At 41.3% G+C, this 12,416-nt stretch overlaps 1 long non-coding RNA gene across 1 annotated transcript; it reads left to right on the top strand.

The window, feature by feature from the left end:
* The first annotated feature begins 452 nt into the window (after positions 1-452).
* LOC128087812 (uncharacterized) lies at positions 453-11,720 on the top strand. Its single transcript, XR_008210024.1, has 3 exons — positions 453-506; positions 8,958-9,076; positions 10,965-11,720. It is a non-coding gene; the product is annotated as an uncharacterized LOC128087812 (long non-coding RNA).
* Positions 11,721-12,416: the final 696 nt, after the last annotated feature.

The raw sequence follows: 12,416 nt of genomic DNA, 5'->3' as shown, positions 1-12,416 counted from the left end.
CAGCCTGTCTTTTATACCAAGCCATGTTGAGAGAAACAGGAAGAATACAGAGATGCCATTCACAATTATAGGTAGAATAGTTAATTATAAATTTTGGTAGTTTATTCCTTATGTTAAATTTTTATGAAATCAACCACCTGAAAGCATCACTGCTTAAACATTCATGCGATGGGGGTCAGACTTGTCAAGGCAAGACTTAAACCATGCTTTTCCGTTCTCTACTTAACCGGTGGAAATGGATAATTTTGAGCCCATTGTGGCAAACCAAAATTTCTACTTGTTTGCTGTGGTACAGTAGAAATGCTAAGTCACATCCTGAAGCAGTGATGGAGCACCTGGTGGGAAGGCAGGGCCAACCTAGAAGAACTCAGGTGTAAGAAATGCACCTGAGTGACTGGAAGTGGTGGAGCCAGGATCCACCCCTTCCCAGACCTTATTTAAGGGTTGGTAGTGGAGGTGAGGGTGTTTCTTGCTGGAGATCCCTGCCTACCTGAGCCCTTCCACAGGTAAGCACTTTTTTTTTTTTTTTTTTTTTTCTCCATTTCTACAGCTGCTACGCTTGGGCTTTTTCTCATTTGCTGTAGCTCAAGACTTTGCCACCCTGCTATTATTGTAGTACTTCCCATCCCATTATAGCATTACATGTGCATATGTGATCTGAAATTCTAGCAGAGCCATGAATTGCATACAAATCAGTAGTTTTAGAGTAGCCGTTGACAGAAATATATCTTGCAAATTCAAGCAACTGGAAAATGTATGACTAAGTTACATAAAGTTCCTCTACTTTGAGCTGATCAAATAAGGTCCAGTCTTAAACAGTCTTAAATGTCTGAATTGCATAAACTTATCAGTAGCTGGTAAAAAAAGTGAGTTGCCTAGACTCTCTTAAATGATAATACCACTTTTTTGATGAATTTTAGCTCTGGCAATGTCAACTAGACCTTGAAGATGACTGTGAGAAGAACTTCTGGACAGAATGAGAATTGTAAGTTTTTAAAGAGTAAAATACTTAGAATTCTGTCCACATGTGCAGATGAAATCAGTTGGTATCCTTCCTCTATATTATGCTTGAAACTATTACCCTGCAAATAATAAATAGTGGCATGCCTGTATTTACTTATTATGACAGGTTATTTGTGGTCAATGTAGTGAGAATGAAAGTTTCCTTTGTCTGTGGATTATTTTTATAGAATATGAAAGATTTTATTTTACATATATTTTACCTATAAAATGACCACAAGCCTTATCAGAAAAGGCAATTCACTTCTTAGGCAGAGTTTATATGTCACTCTGTTGTAATGTTTGTAAGAATTTGGACCATTATGTCTTTCATTTTGAAATTACATAATCTTAAGTATTTTGACAGTGGTCTGTCACGATTTCCGTATTAACAAAAGGCAGACTTAAAAGTAGAACATTTCATTTACTATAATCTTATCATTCTAGTTGCATTGTGTTGTAATAGTAATATCATTATTTCTATAAAAATAAAAGAAAATTTTGAAACAGTTTGACAGACTGGTTGTGTTGATAGACATATCAACAATATACCAATGTATGACAAAAGATATTCCTTTCTGTGGGGATTCTATGGCAAGAAATATCTTGGATGGAAGGAGGTCAAAGAGGTTGCTCAGGATACAGTATATTCTGATTTAGAGTCCTCCAATGCAGATTCTGAGTACAAGTGAATGATGACTGAGAAAGATAGTGTAAAACACTCAATTCTCCTATAGCAATGTCTAGTTATTTATTTCTATAGAGTAGTTTGTCATCATCTCAGAAGCAGAGATGCAACTGTTCATGCTGCGAAACAAATAAGTGAAATGTTGCTTGTCTCAACAAGGAGATATGCAGTGTGTTCTGCAGTCACTACTGGCAGCACAGCTGCAAGGGACACAAACTGTGGTGCTTGGATTGCTGGAGTAGGAGCTTTGTAAACAGGCTTTGCTGCTATAGGAACTACAATTTTAAATGTACATATACATAAATACATACACGTATAAATGGGAAAAAGTTCTCGTATGAGCATAATTACACCAGAACTCTCCATGTTATTTGAATTGACAAAAGCTGCCTTTTGTCAAGCATGGCTGTGAACCAGAGTAGAGGTTCTCCTTTTAAAAAAAACAACAACAACAAAAAAAAAACAACAAAAAAAACCTGTCAGTCACAATGTGTGAAATTCTTCTATTAAACAAAAACACTGTCTTCATATAACAGTGTCATAGGCTGACTTCTGTCTGCAGGATCTTGCTTTGACAGATACAAAGCTACATTATTTGATGGCAGTGTGGATCCATCTGGGAGATGGACTGTTGGTCAGCAAGGTTGAGATCTTGGTTAAGAAACTTGGATGTAGTGAGAAGTTGACTGGCATCTCTGTTGACATACCATAACACTGAACAGACGCTGAATGCATAGAGTGAATCTTTTCTCACTCTTGATGTGATCTCATGAAAGACAAAGCTGTTTTGTAGAGCAGAGCTGCTGTCATATGTTTGCTCCATGATAGCAGGTTCCCAGTTTCCTATGTAGTTCTTCCTGCATCACATAAGCACAGGTGCTCTGGTGATCCCTCTCTTTTGGGAGGACAGCAGTGTCCACCAACACTCTCAAGGCAAACCGTGCTGGCTGGTGTGCATGTGCTCCTGGGAGCACCACCAGGAGGGAGGGAGGCATGATGGGTGTGTGTTCCCCAGCTCTGGTCACTCAGCTCACCTACTGGTTCAGACTGAGCTGGTGCATGTGCACTATAGCCAGTGATGGTCTCATTTCACTACTTAACAGGAAGAGCTTATTACAGGTCCTTAAAAAAGAGTGAATTTACCTCTTGTGTGAAGTGAAGATTCCTGGAACATTTCTAATGCTTGTGTTCTTTCGAAACTAAATATCCTATGCCTGCCCCTAAGCCCACAGAGTTTCTTAGCACACTTGTGACACAAAAGGTGATGCTTGTCTGCTTGTTGGCACGTGTGCTTTTTTAGGTAGAACAAGTTGAGAGGCATTCTCTGGTCTCAACTCTAACTAGCATGACAAGAGTTACATCTGCACTGCTAAGCTCTCCTAACCCTTAAGACAGAGCAGCCTCTTCAAAAGCAGCCCAGTATATCTCTGTCAGATCACCAAGAGACCCTGGAGCCTTACTGGGATTGTTGTTTCAGGAAATAGCCCTGGTGAATGACTACTTTCCTGTTCCAGACAGGAGAGACAGTAGTGCTTTGAGTTCTAGCTCTTCAGATGGCCCAGGATTTGTTTGAGACTATAACAATTAGCTTGTATCACAGCTTTTACTTACAATTAGCAGTATCACAGGGCATGACAAAGTTTGTTCTTGTGAACTGTCTGTTTAGTTTGTAAGTCTGCGTTTATACTTCTAGTCTTCTGCATGCAAAAGGTTATGTGGGGTCAAGGGTAGATCAGACAAATATTTGGAAGATTAGTCTGCTGAGACCTTCTAAACAGCCAAACCACGTCAGCTACAGAAAATCCTCTGAACTAAAACCATACAGAGGTTAGAAGACCAATCAGGAGGTGTGTCCTGTTCTTACTAATTGACAGACCTGTGATCCATAGCACTAAGGGCATTTCCTTGTTCCTGGAAGTCACAGAGCTGCAACAGAATCTAGCTCAGTTGTCCAAGACTTTATGCTATGCAAAGGTGATCATGGATTGGCTGTCTCTTTTCCTTCTTACTGAGGACTTACCACAAAGTGACTGGAGAGTAATGTTGCTGTTACAGCTTCAGTAGTGGATTCAGAAGGAAATGAACAGACAACTTTGTACTCAGCTACATGCAGGTGTATGAAACTTGAGCATAATTGAGTATTGTACAGGTTTATTATGAAAAGAGCTTATTATGTCAACATCAGAATGTTTTGCTGGCTTGTAATAATAGCTTTCTTTTTTAATATGCCTAATAAAATAACTTTAAGTTGAAATTAAGGAAAAAACAGAATTAAAGCTTTGGTAGCACTTAGGTAATACTAATATGAAAGTGGAAGGAGAGAGTGGAAGGATGAGTATCCACTTGAAAAATGTTATGTTTTGGCGATTTACTCATGTCAAAATGCTCTTCTTCCAGTCATCTCCCAAAGTAAAATCCAGTAACTTAGACAAACTGGCTATGTATTAAGTACGCTATTTATGCAACTTCTTTGGTACTAGATGGAAGGTTTTACAGATTCCTTCTTGACAAGAAGTGGTAGCACCACCCATGAGTGTGTTCTCTGGCTCTGCACATACACACCTCACCTGAGGCAAGGCCTGCCCCTGGTGGGTACTGCTACATGACTGCACCTCTGCTGGTATTGGCAAGCAGGGTGGCCATGCAGGCAGGTGAAGGAGCATGCTGTGCTGAGTCATGCCGAGCTGAGCCAAGCTGAACTGAGATGCATAGCATCAGTGCACAAGTCTCAGCCTTCCCTCCTGATTCTTGTGAAGCAGCTGGGAGCAGAACTCCCTACTCCGATCAATCCAAGGCTGACTTTGTCTCCCAGGCAACCAGTATGATAGGCTCTTATGTCCCCCTGCTCCAGGCACTGGTGCTCGGCCCACTGAACCAGCCAGCCATGGGGCTAGGTGCTGCTACTGGGCACTCCTAGCACAGGGCATGGAGGCTCTGAGCCCACCTTGTAGGTGTTGCTATGGCAGCCGTGAGGACAGCCAGTCACCGTGGGTCCAGTCAGATGTGATCTGGCACAGAAGGTGATGGGAATCTGGAATTCTGAAGTGGACCTGTGGATACTAGCTGTTCTGAGTGTTGTCAATGCAGTAGTTCAGTTGTGTCCATTTCCACAATTTCAATTTGCCAGTAAGTCCAGGTCTGCCACCTCTGAGGAAATTAATAATTAATTTTTTACAGAGGAAGCCAGCCAACACACAACATGTCAGTTTATTTTATTCCACCTCGCAGTCTTAACAAGAAATGAACATGTTATACACATATAAGCCACAATCTAGTCCACAAATACAGTAAAAAGAGTATATAATAGACTTGGACAGTGGATTCTGTTTCTGTACCTCATTATCATTTCTTTAATTGCTGTTGCAACGGCTGAGATTAGAAGTATGACACATTTACGATGGAGAAAAACCATTGCTCTTTTCGTTAAAATCTCTTTGAAGTAAGAATTGCCTGATTCACTTAGCATCTTCATTCTGAAAATTATTGTCTGGTTCAAGTATTAGTTGGAAGATCATAGAATGGCCTGGGTTGAAAAGGACCACACATTCATCTGGTTCCAACCCCCAGCTGCGTGCAGGGTTGCCAACCAGCAGACCAGGCTGCCCAGAGCCACATCCAGCCTGGCCTTGAATGCCTTCAGGGATGGGGCATCCACAGCCTCCTTGGGCAACCTGTTCCAGTGCCTCACCACCCTCTGGCTGAAAAACTTTCTCATAACATCTAACTTAAACCTCCTTTGTCTTAATTTAAAAGTATTCCCTCTTGTCCTATCACTATCCACCCTCACAAACAGCCATTCCCCCTCCTGTTTCTATGCTCCCTTCAAGTACTGGAAGGCCCACACAATGAGGTGTCTCCAGAGCCTTCTCTTCTCCAAGCTAAACAAGCCCAGTTCCCTCAACCTTTCTTCATAGGAGTGGTGCTTCAGCCCTCTGATAATCGTAGTGGCCTTCCTATGGACTCATTCCAAGAGCTTTGTGTCTTTCTTGTGCAGGGGACCCTGGGCCTGGATTCAAAAATTTAGATAGCTCTCACAGGAGCTGGGTAGAGGGGGACAATCACCTCTCTCTTCCTGCTGGACACCCCTTTTTTAATGCAGCCCAGAACACAGTTGGCCTTCTGGGCTGCAAGTGCACACTGCTGCCTCATGGCCAGCTTCTCGTCCACCAGGACCTCCCAAGTCTTCTGCTCTCAAGATCTTCCCTAGTTTTTATAAGTACCTGGGATGCATCAGATCCTCGAGTATAGAGATATCAGTTCTTTTCATAGGTATGAGTTCTTTGCCTCAGTCTTTGCTGGCAGTCAGGATTGTAATATTTCTCACGTCCTTGAGCCCTGCAGCCCTAAACCTCTAGGTGGGAACTGGGGGAGTAAATCCCTCCTAACTACAAGGGCAGAGCAAGTCTGAGACTGCCTCATGAGACTGAAAGTGCACAAGTCTATGGGGCCGGATGGCGTGCATCCCAGGGTTCTGAAGGAGCTGGCTGAGGTGGTTGTCAAGCCGCTCTCCATCGTATTTGAAAAGTCATGGCTGTCAGGTGAGGTCTCGGATGACTGGAGGAAGGGTCACGTCACTCCCATTTACAAGAAAGGGAGTAAGGAGGACCTCGGGAACTACAGGCCAGTGAGTCTCACCTCTGTGCCTGGGAAGATCATGGAGCAGATCCTTCTGGATGACATGCTTGACCACATGAGGAATGAGCGTGTGATCCGAGACAGCCAGCACAGCTTCACCAGTGGAAGGTCACGCTTAACCAATTTGGTGGCCTTCTATGATGGAGTGATGGCATTGGTGGGAAAGGGGAAGGTGACCAATGCCATTTACCTGGACTTGAGCAAAGCCTTTGACATGGTCCTCCACCATATGCTTGTCTACAAATTGGAAGGATGTGGATTTCATGGGTGGACCACCGAATGGATAAGGAATTGGTTAAAAGGGCTCAGACAGATGGTGGTGATTAATGGTTCTATGTCCAGGTGGAGGTGTAAATGAGCAGTGTCCCCCAGGGGTCTGTCTTAGGACCAGTGCTCTTCATCAAATCTTCATCAATGACGTTGATGATTGACATCGAATCAAGTGCACCCTCAGCAAGTTTGCTGATGACACCAAGCTCAATGGTGCAGTTGACACAGTGGAAGGAAGGGATGCCATTCAGAGGGACCTCAACAGGCTTGAAAAGTGGGCCTGGGTGAACCTAATGAGGTTCAACACGGCAAAGTGCGAGGTTTTGCACTTAGGTCAGAGGAATCCCAGGCATGTATACAGACTGGAAGGAGCAGTCCTTGAGAGCAGCCATGCAGAGAAGAACCCGAGGGTCCTGATGGATGAAAAACTTAACATGAGCCTGAAGTGTGCTCACGCAGCTCTTTCAACTCAGAAAGCAATTGAAGCAAATGGGCTCCATCAGAAGAGGTGTGGCCAGCAGGGACAAGGAGGTGATTGTCCCTCTCTACCCTGCTATTGTGAGGCCCCATCTGGAGTACTGTGTCCAAGTCTGGAGCCAAGAAAGAGAGCTGTTGGAGAGGGTCCACAGGAGAGCCACAAAGGTAGTCAGGAAGCTGGAGCATCTCCCCTGGCTGAGGGAGCTGGGCTTGTTCAGCCTGGAGGAAAAAAGGCTGCAGGCTGACCTCATTGCAGCCTTTCAGTACCTAAAGGGAGCTTACAAACAGGAGGGGAATCAACTCTTTGAAAGGATAGATAATGGCAGGACAAAGGGAAATGGTTTTAAGTTGAGGAAGAGAAGATTTAGGTTGGATGTTGGGGGAAATTCTTTACAGAAAGAGTAGTGAGGTGCTGGAACAGCTGCCCAGAGAGGCTGTGAATGCCCCATCCATCCCTGGAGGTCTTCAGGGTCAGGTTGGATGGGGCCCTGGGCAGCCTGGTCTAATATTAAATGGGGAGGTTTATGACCCAGCATGTGGCAGGCAGTTGGAGATTCATGATCCTTGAGCTCCCTTCCAACCCAGGCAGTTCTGTGATCAGAAGAGCTATCCCTTGGGGCAACAATTTGGCAGTGTGGCCTTTCAGAGTATGTTTGGGGCACACGTATCAACAAAGTGGAAACAGTTTGCAGTGGTTCAAAAATTACCTGTTACCAGAAAATTGTCCCAGCATCCACATTCTGACTTTGGACTCTTCATATGCAGTGATCTAATCACTGTCTTCATGCTTTCCACTTTGTCAGAAGGGATGAAGTGTCCTATGTTGCACTTACCTGCACAAACACCCCTTACAGGAAGGTTCTCTCCACCTACGGGAAGGGAAACACCTATTGGAAACATGGCAAATTAACTATATTGGCACTTTCCGTAAACCTGAAGTAAGCAGTACATTCTGGTAGGTGTGGAAGTAGCCTCTGGCCTGTTACAGGCTGAGCAATGGGGAAAAACACTGTTAAGGCCTTGATGAAATTTAGTGTTCTCCCAAAACCCAATTCAATACAGTCAGGCAATGGCTCCCATTTTACTGCAGTAGTACAAAAATGAGCCAAAGAGGAAGGTGTTTGGTGGGTTTTTCATCCCTCTGTTACGCTCAGGCTAATGGTATGGAACATACCAACATAATGGAACAGTCCAATGGCCTCCTGAATAAATTTTTGAAACTGGAAAATCCTGACTGGTCCGCTCACCTCTCTGATGCTGTTAAGAGTAAGAGATCACTGGGGAATCAATAGTTGTCAATGAGTTAACGCTTTCTGTCCCAAAGCCTCATCACTAAATTGTGAACTGAATGATTCCACCTGCTGTTTGAAGATTGATGACAACGGTAATGTTGTAAAACAGATCACCCCGGGTATATGTAAACAAACCCATGTTACCCAAGTTTTCCCAGACTTGGAAAGGCTTGGACTCTGATTTCTTTTCTTGACTTCCAGGTAATCTATGGCCGAGACACATTTTGTTCTAACTGTTGTGTGCTACTGCAGCATTTATACCTGTACCTTGCTTGATCCTACGCTTTGTTCAGCTCATTCAACATGTGATATTCTCTATGCATCTTGTAACTTCCTCTACCGATGGACAAGCCCAGCAAGTCAGAGCAATGGTTGTAATCAAACCTTATGTAATTGTGTAGGATAGTACATTCTGGGGGCAAGCTTTTATGGGTATTGCTTCTTTGATGTGGATAAGCCTGCTCTGGACTATTGCACCTATGTCATGAGCATGCCATTACTAAGGGCAACCCAAGAAGAACCAGGCAGTATATGAGGATGGACTCTGCAAAATCTAGGTGTGTGTCTTTTCCACTGTTGTGTTTTTCTTCTGCCAGTGATCGACTGAGGGAGAGCGAAAGAGTGAACCCGTACCTCTCCCTCCGTGACTCCCACCACGGACTGGATTCATGGAATATTGTGATGCTGCAGTAGTAACTATCTCTGCATTCCTATAGTAAGCCCTTCCTTTTATTTTCTAAATGAAAAAAAAAAAAAATGCAATTCCTGCTGTTCTGATCTTTCTTTGATTCTTTGTTTCTCTGTTTTTCTCTCTTTCTTTCTCTCTTTTTTCCTTTCCTCCTTTCCATCTCCTTTTTTCTTCATTTCTTTCCTTCTTTTTTTCTTTCCTTTCTTCTTTTTGATTTTCCTTCTTTTTTGTCTCATCTTGTCAGGTTATGAGAGGATATCATTGTGATACTAAATAATAATAATAGCACTAATAAATAATATCTACAACTCTATTCAATCCCCTCTCTTCTCCTTTTAATAATGTATTTGGTGGTCCAGAATCAACTCATTTTCTTCATCAACAATACTCTCCTCAAAGAAAGCAGTAAAGTTTAATTTCCAGAACACAGCAATTTCTATCTATACTCAACCAGAAGCTAAAATTATTATATGTTTAAATAATAACATAGCAAAAAAATGGATTTTTTTTCTCTTTAGTCTTTAATGAATCGTCTCCAGTTTGATTTAGTAGCATCCCCACTTCCTCCCATCCCAAGGGAAAAGCAACAGGGCTTGACATTTCTTTTGTTATTAAAATATTGTCTAATGTAGCTGGCCCAAAAATTTTACCTTATTCTAGCGCTAGTACTTCATGTAGTAGATTCAAGTTTTGCTAACAATTTAATTGTGCTGATAGCTTCACAATATACTGGTCCAATTAACCTTGAATAATGTGTTTTGGTATAGCTAAGCATGTCTTATTTAACCATCCTTAATCGATATTTACGAGAGATGATGGGTAAGCAATATTACTTTGGAATAGAAAAGGCAAGAAGTATTTAATGAGCTTTCCTTGGCAACATAAAAATGTAATTACTTTTTTATATTGATAAATGAGATTTATTCTCTCTGTTCAGGGTAGCACACTATTTACTATTTCACTTGCTATTTATCCATATCCTTTACCCTGTAATTTAAAGGGAGCATCATAACATCTGATTTTCAATGTCATTTTTGGAGCAAGAATCTTATTGCTCAACATTTCCTGTCATTACTAGGGAAACTAGTTCTTGGCACTAAGTACCATACAAACATAAGAGCTTTCCTGTTTTCTCTGCTGTGCTCATTGACCAGTAACATTCCCAAGATTTGCGTACAATACTCTGCATTTTAAGAGGAAGCAACAAACGTCTTATTGAAGCATGTACTCAGAGTACGTAACAATATCTGTATGCTGACAGCTCCATTTCCTTAGCAGTAAAGCTCTCCCAATATTCCCAAAGTTTAATTATATGAATTTGTTGTTGAAATATTAAAGAAGAAAACTGAGAAGAATATGCAGATGTTCAATGTCGACATGTACTACAGTTTCTGAGGTACTGGGATAGTTGTATGGAAAATTAGGACTAAGTGGTGAAGTTCGGATGCAGACAAATATCTCAAAACTCCTACTGTTACCTTCTTTGTAAACAGAGATTCAGAATACTGAAGGAGGAACATTCCTGAAGGATTATCAAGATTTAATGTAACAGCATAGTATTATTTGTTTTCAGTTATAGCTGTTCTTAAAAAAAATATCCCACAATCCCATATGAATTTTTCATGACATCTTGCTAAAAATTTACAACCTTGCCAAGTTGAAGTGGATATCTTAATACAAAAAATAATTGAGGTTGCACAGGTAACATGAACTTGGATTTTTCTAGAATTTGTAGTGTCCGCACACATCATCTAAATGCTTCAATTTTTACTTGTAAGTTTTAGGACCTTATGTATCAGTAATAGATAGTGAAACCTAAAATATTCAGCCATGAAGGACTGCTTAAATTACCCACCCAGACACATTATCTAGTGATGATGGACTTTTTCTGGTCTTTTTTTTTTTTCCCTCACAGACACTTCGCAGCTTGGATGGAGTCTCATTGGATTTTCTCCAGCTTAAAAGAAGCAGGATGAGGCACGGGGAATTTTTCTAGAGAAAAGATCAATTTGGGCTATATGTTGCATTAAAAGAAGAGGCTTTTAAGGGCTCCCATTCAGTGTGGCTAGAAGCTAACTTGGCCAGCTGCCAGGAGTTGTGCTCACTATGCAAGTATCAAAAAGGAAATCAGGATTTAAAACAAAAAAAAATTGTATTCTCACCTCTTGGCCCAACCTGGGTATCAGATCAAAAAGGAGGAGAATCAATATCAGCTTTATATCTGTTAGATACTCAGTGTCACATGGAATGAAAGGGTTCTCAAATAAGAAATAAAAACAGAGCAGACTAAATAGAAAGGCTAAATAGTTAGCAGGTCTTTGTAAATATAATATAAGAGACTGCATCCAAGAGGATCAAATTAGTGTGCTATGCACAGTTTAACATCATCGCCAACTGTTACGATACATTCTTGTGATATACGCTGTTTTTTAAACCTAATTTCTTGAACTCATCCTATTGTGTGAGAATATCAGCTTCTGTTTAAAAACAAGTGCGTTTTGTCATTGTAGCTAAAGAGTAAATGAAAAATATGACATTGAGAAGGTCTACACGGAATAAAAAGGAGGCAAATTAAAGTCAGTATTTTTTAAACGAAATCTCTGTGGTTATGAGGAAAGAAGCTGACTCACTACTTTTCTGTACCTGTTCTGCCACAATGCATTGCACATTTTCAAATACAGTACACAGGGTGAAAAGCTTGAAGGCTTTTTCTATTTCTGCAAGGATTCATCAGAAAACTTTTATTTCTTTCATTTTCACAAAAAATGAAGAAGCGGAAGTATGAGTTTGTTACTTCTCTTTAACCCATTTTCTTCTAGTCCTAGTGGGTTTTAGTTGGAAATACAGGTTTGATTTATGGTTAATATTATACCACTAGAAAGAATTTACATGTCTTTTTAAAACTCATGGCTGAAATACATGCCTGTAGAGTTGGCATACAAAAAAGCTTCTGAATCGCTTGCACAGGACCCAGTGCTGGTGGGTATCCTAAGGAAAATGTTCCAAAGGAAAGCAGTGGTAGAATCATCCTGTGTTTCATGCTATTCAAAACACTCACAGATGTATTTCTAAGTCATATTTGAAGAGGCAGTTGTCAGGAAGGCACTGATGAAAAAAAAAAACAACACAGAAAACATACTACATAGTATAAGGTGAAGTAAATGAGAGAGGCTTGCCATGGCAGAATTTCGGGTCACAGTGCTTCCTCCACTTATGCCAGTGGAAAAGCTTTCCTTGTTACAATAAGGCAATATGAAGCAGGTGGTGCATTTTTCATCTTACGATAGGAGCGGTACACAGAAGCTGTTTCAGAATCGGTATTTCCAGTAATCCATCCTCACTTTATTGAGACCACATCAGTGCTTCT

This window comes from Tympanuchus pallidicinctus, unplaced genomic scaffold, assembly GCF_026119805.1.
Source record: "Tympanuchus pallidicinctus isolate F22 unplaced genomic scaffold, pur_lepc_1.0 scaffold31, whole genome shotgun sequence".
NCBI classification, from domain to species: domain Eukaryota; kingdom Metazoa; phylum Chordata; class Aves; order Galliformes; family Phasianidae; genus Tympanuchus; species Tympanuchus pallidicinctus.
This window is presented reverse-complemented; position numbering and strand designations above follow the sequence as displayed.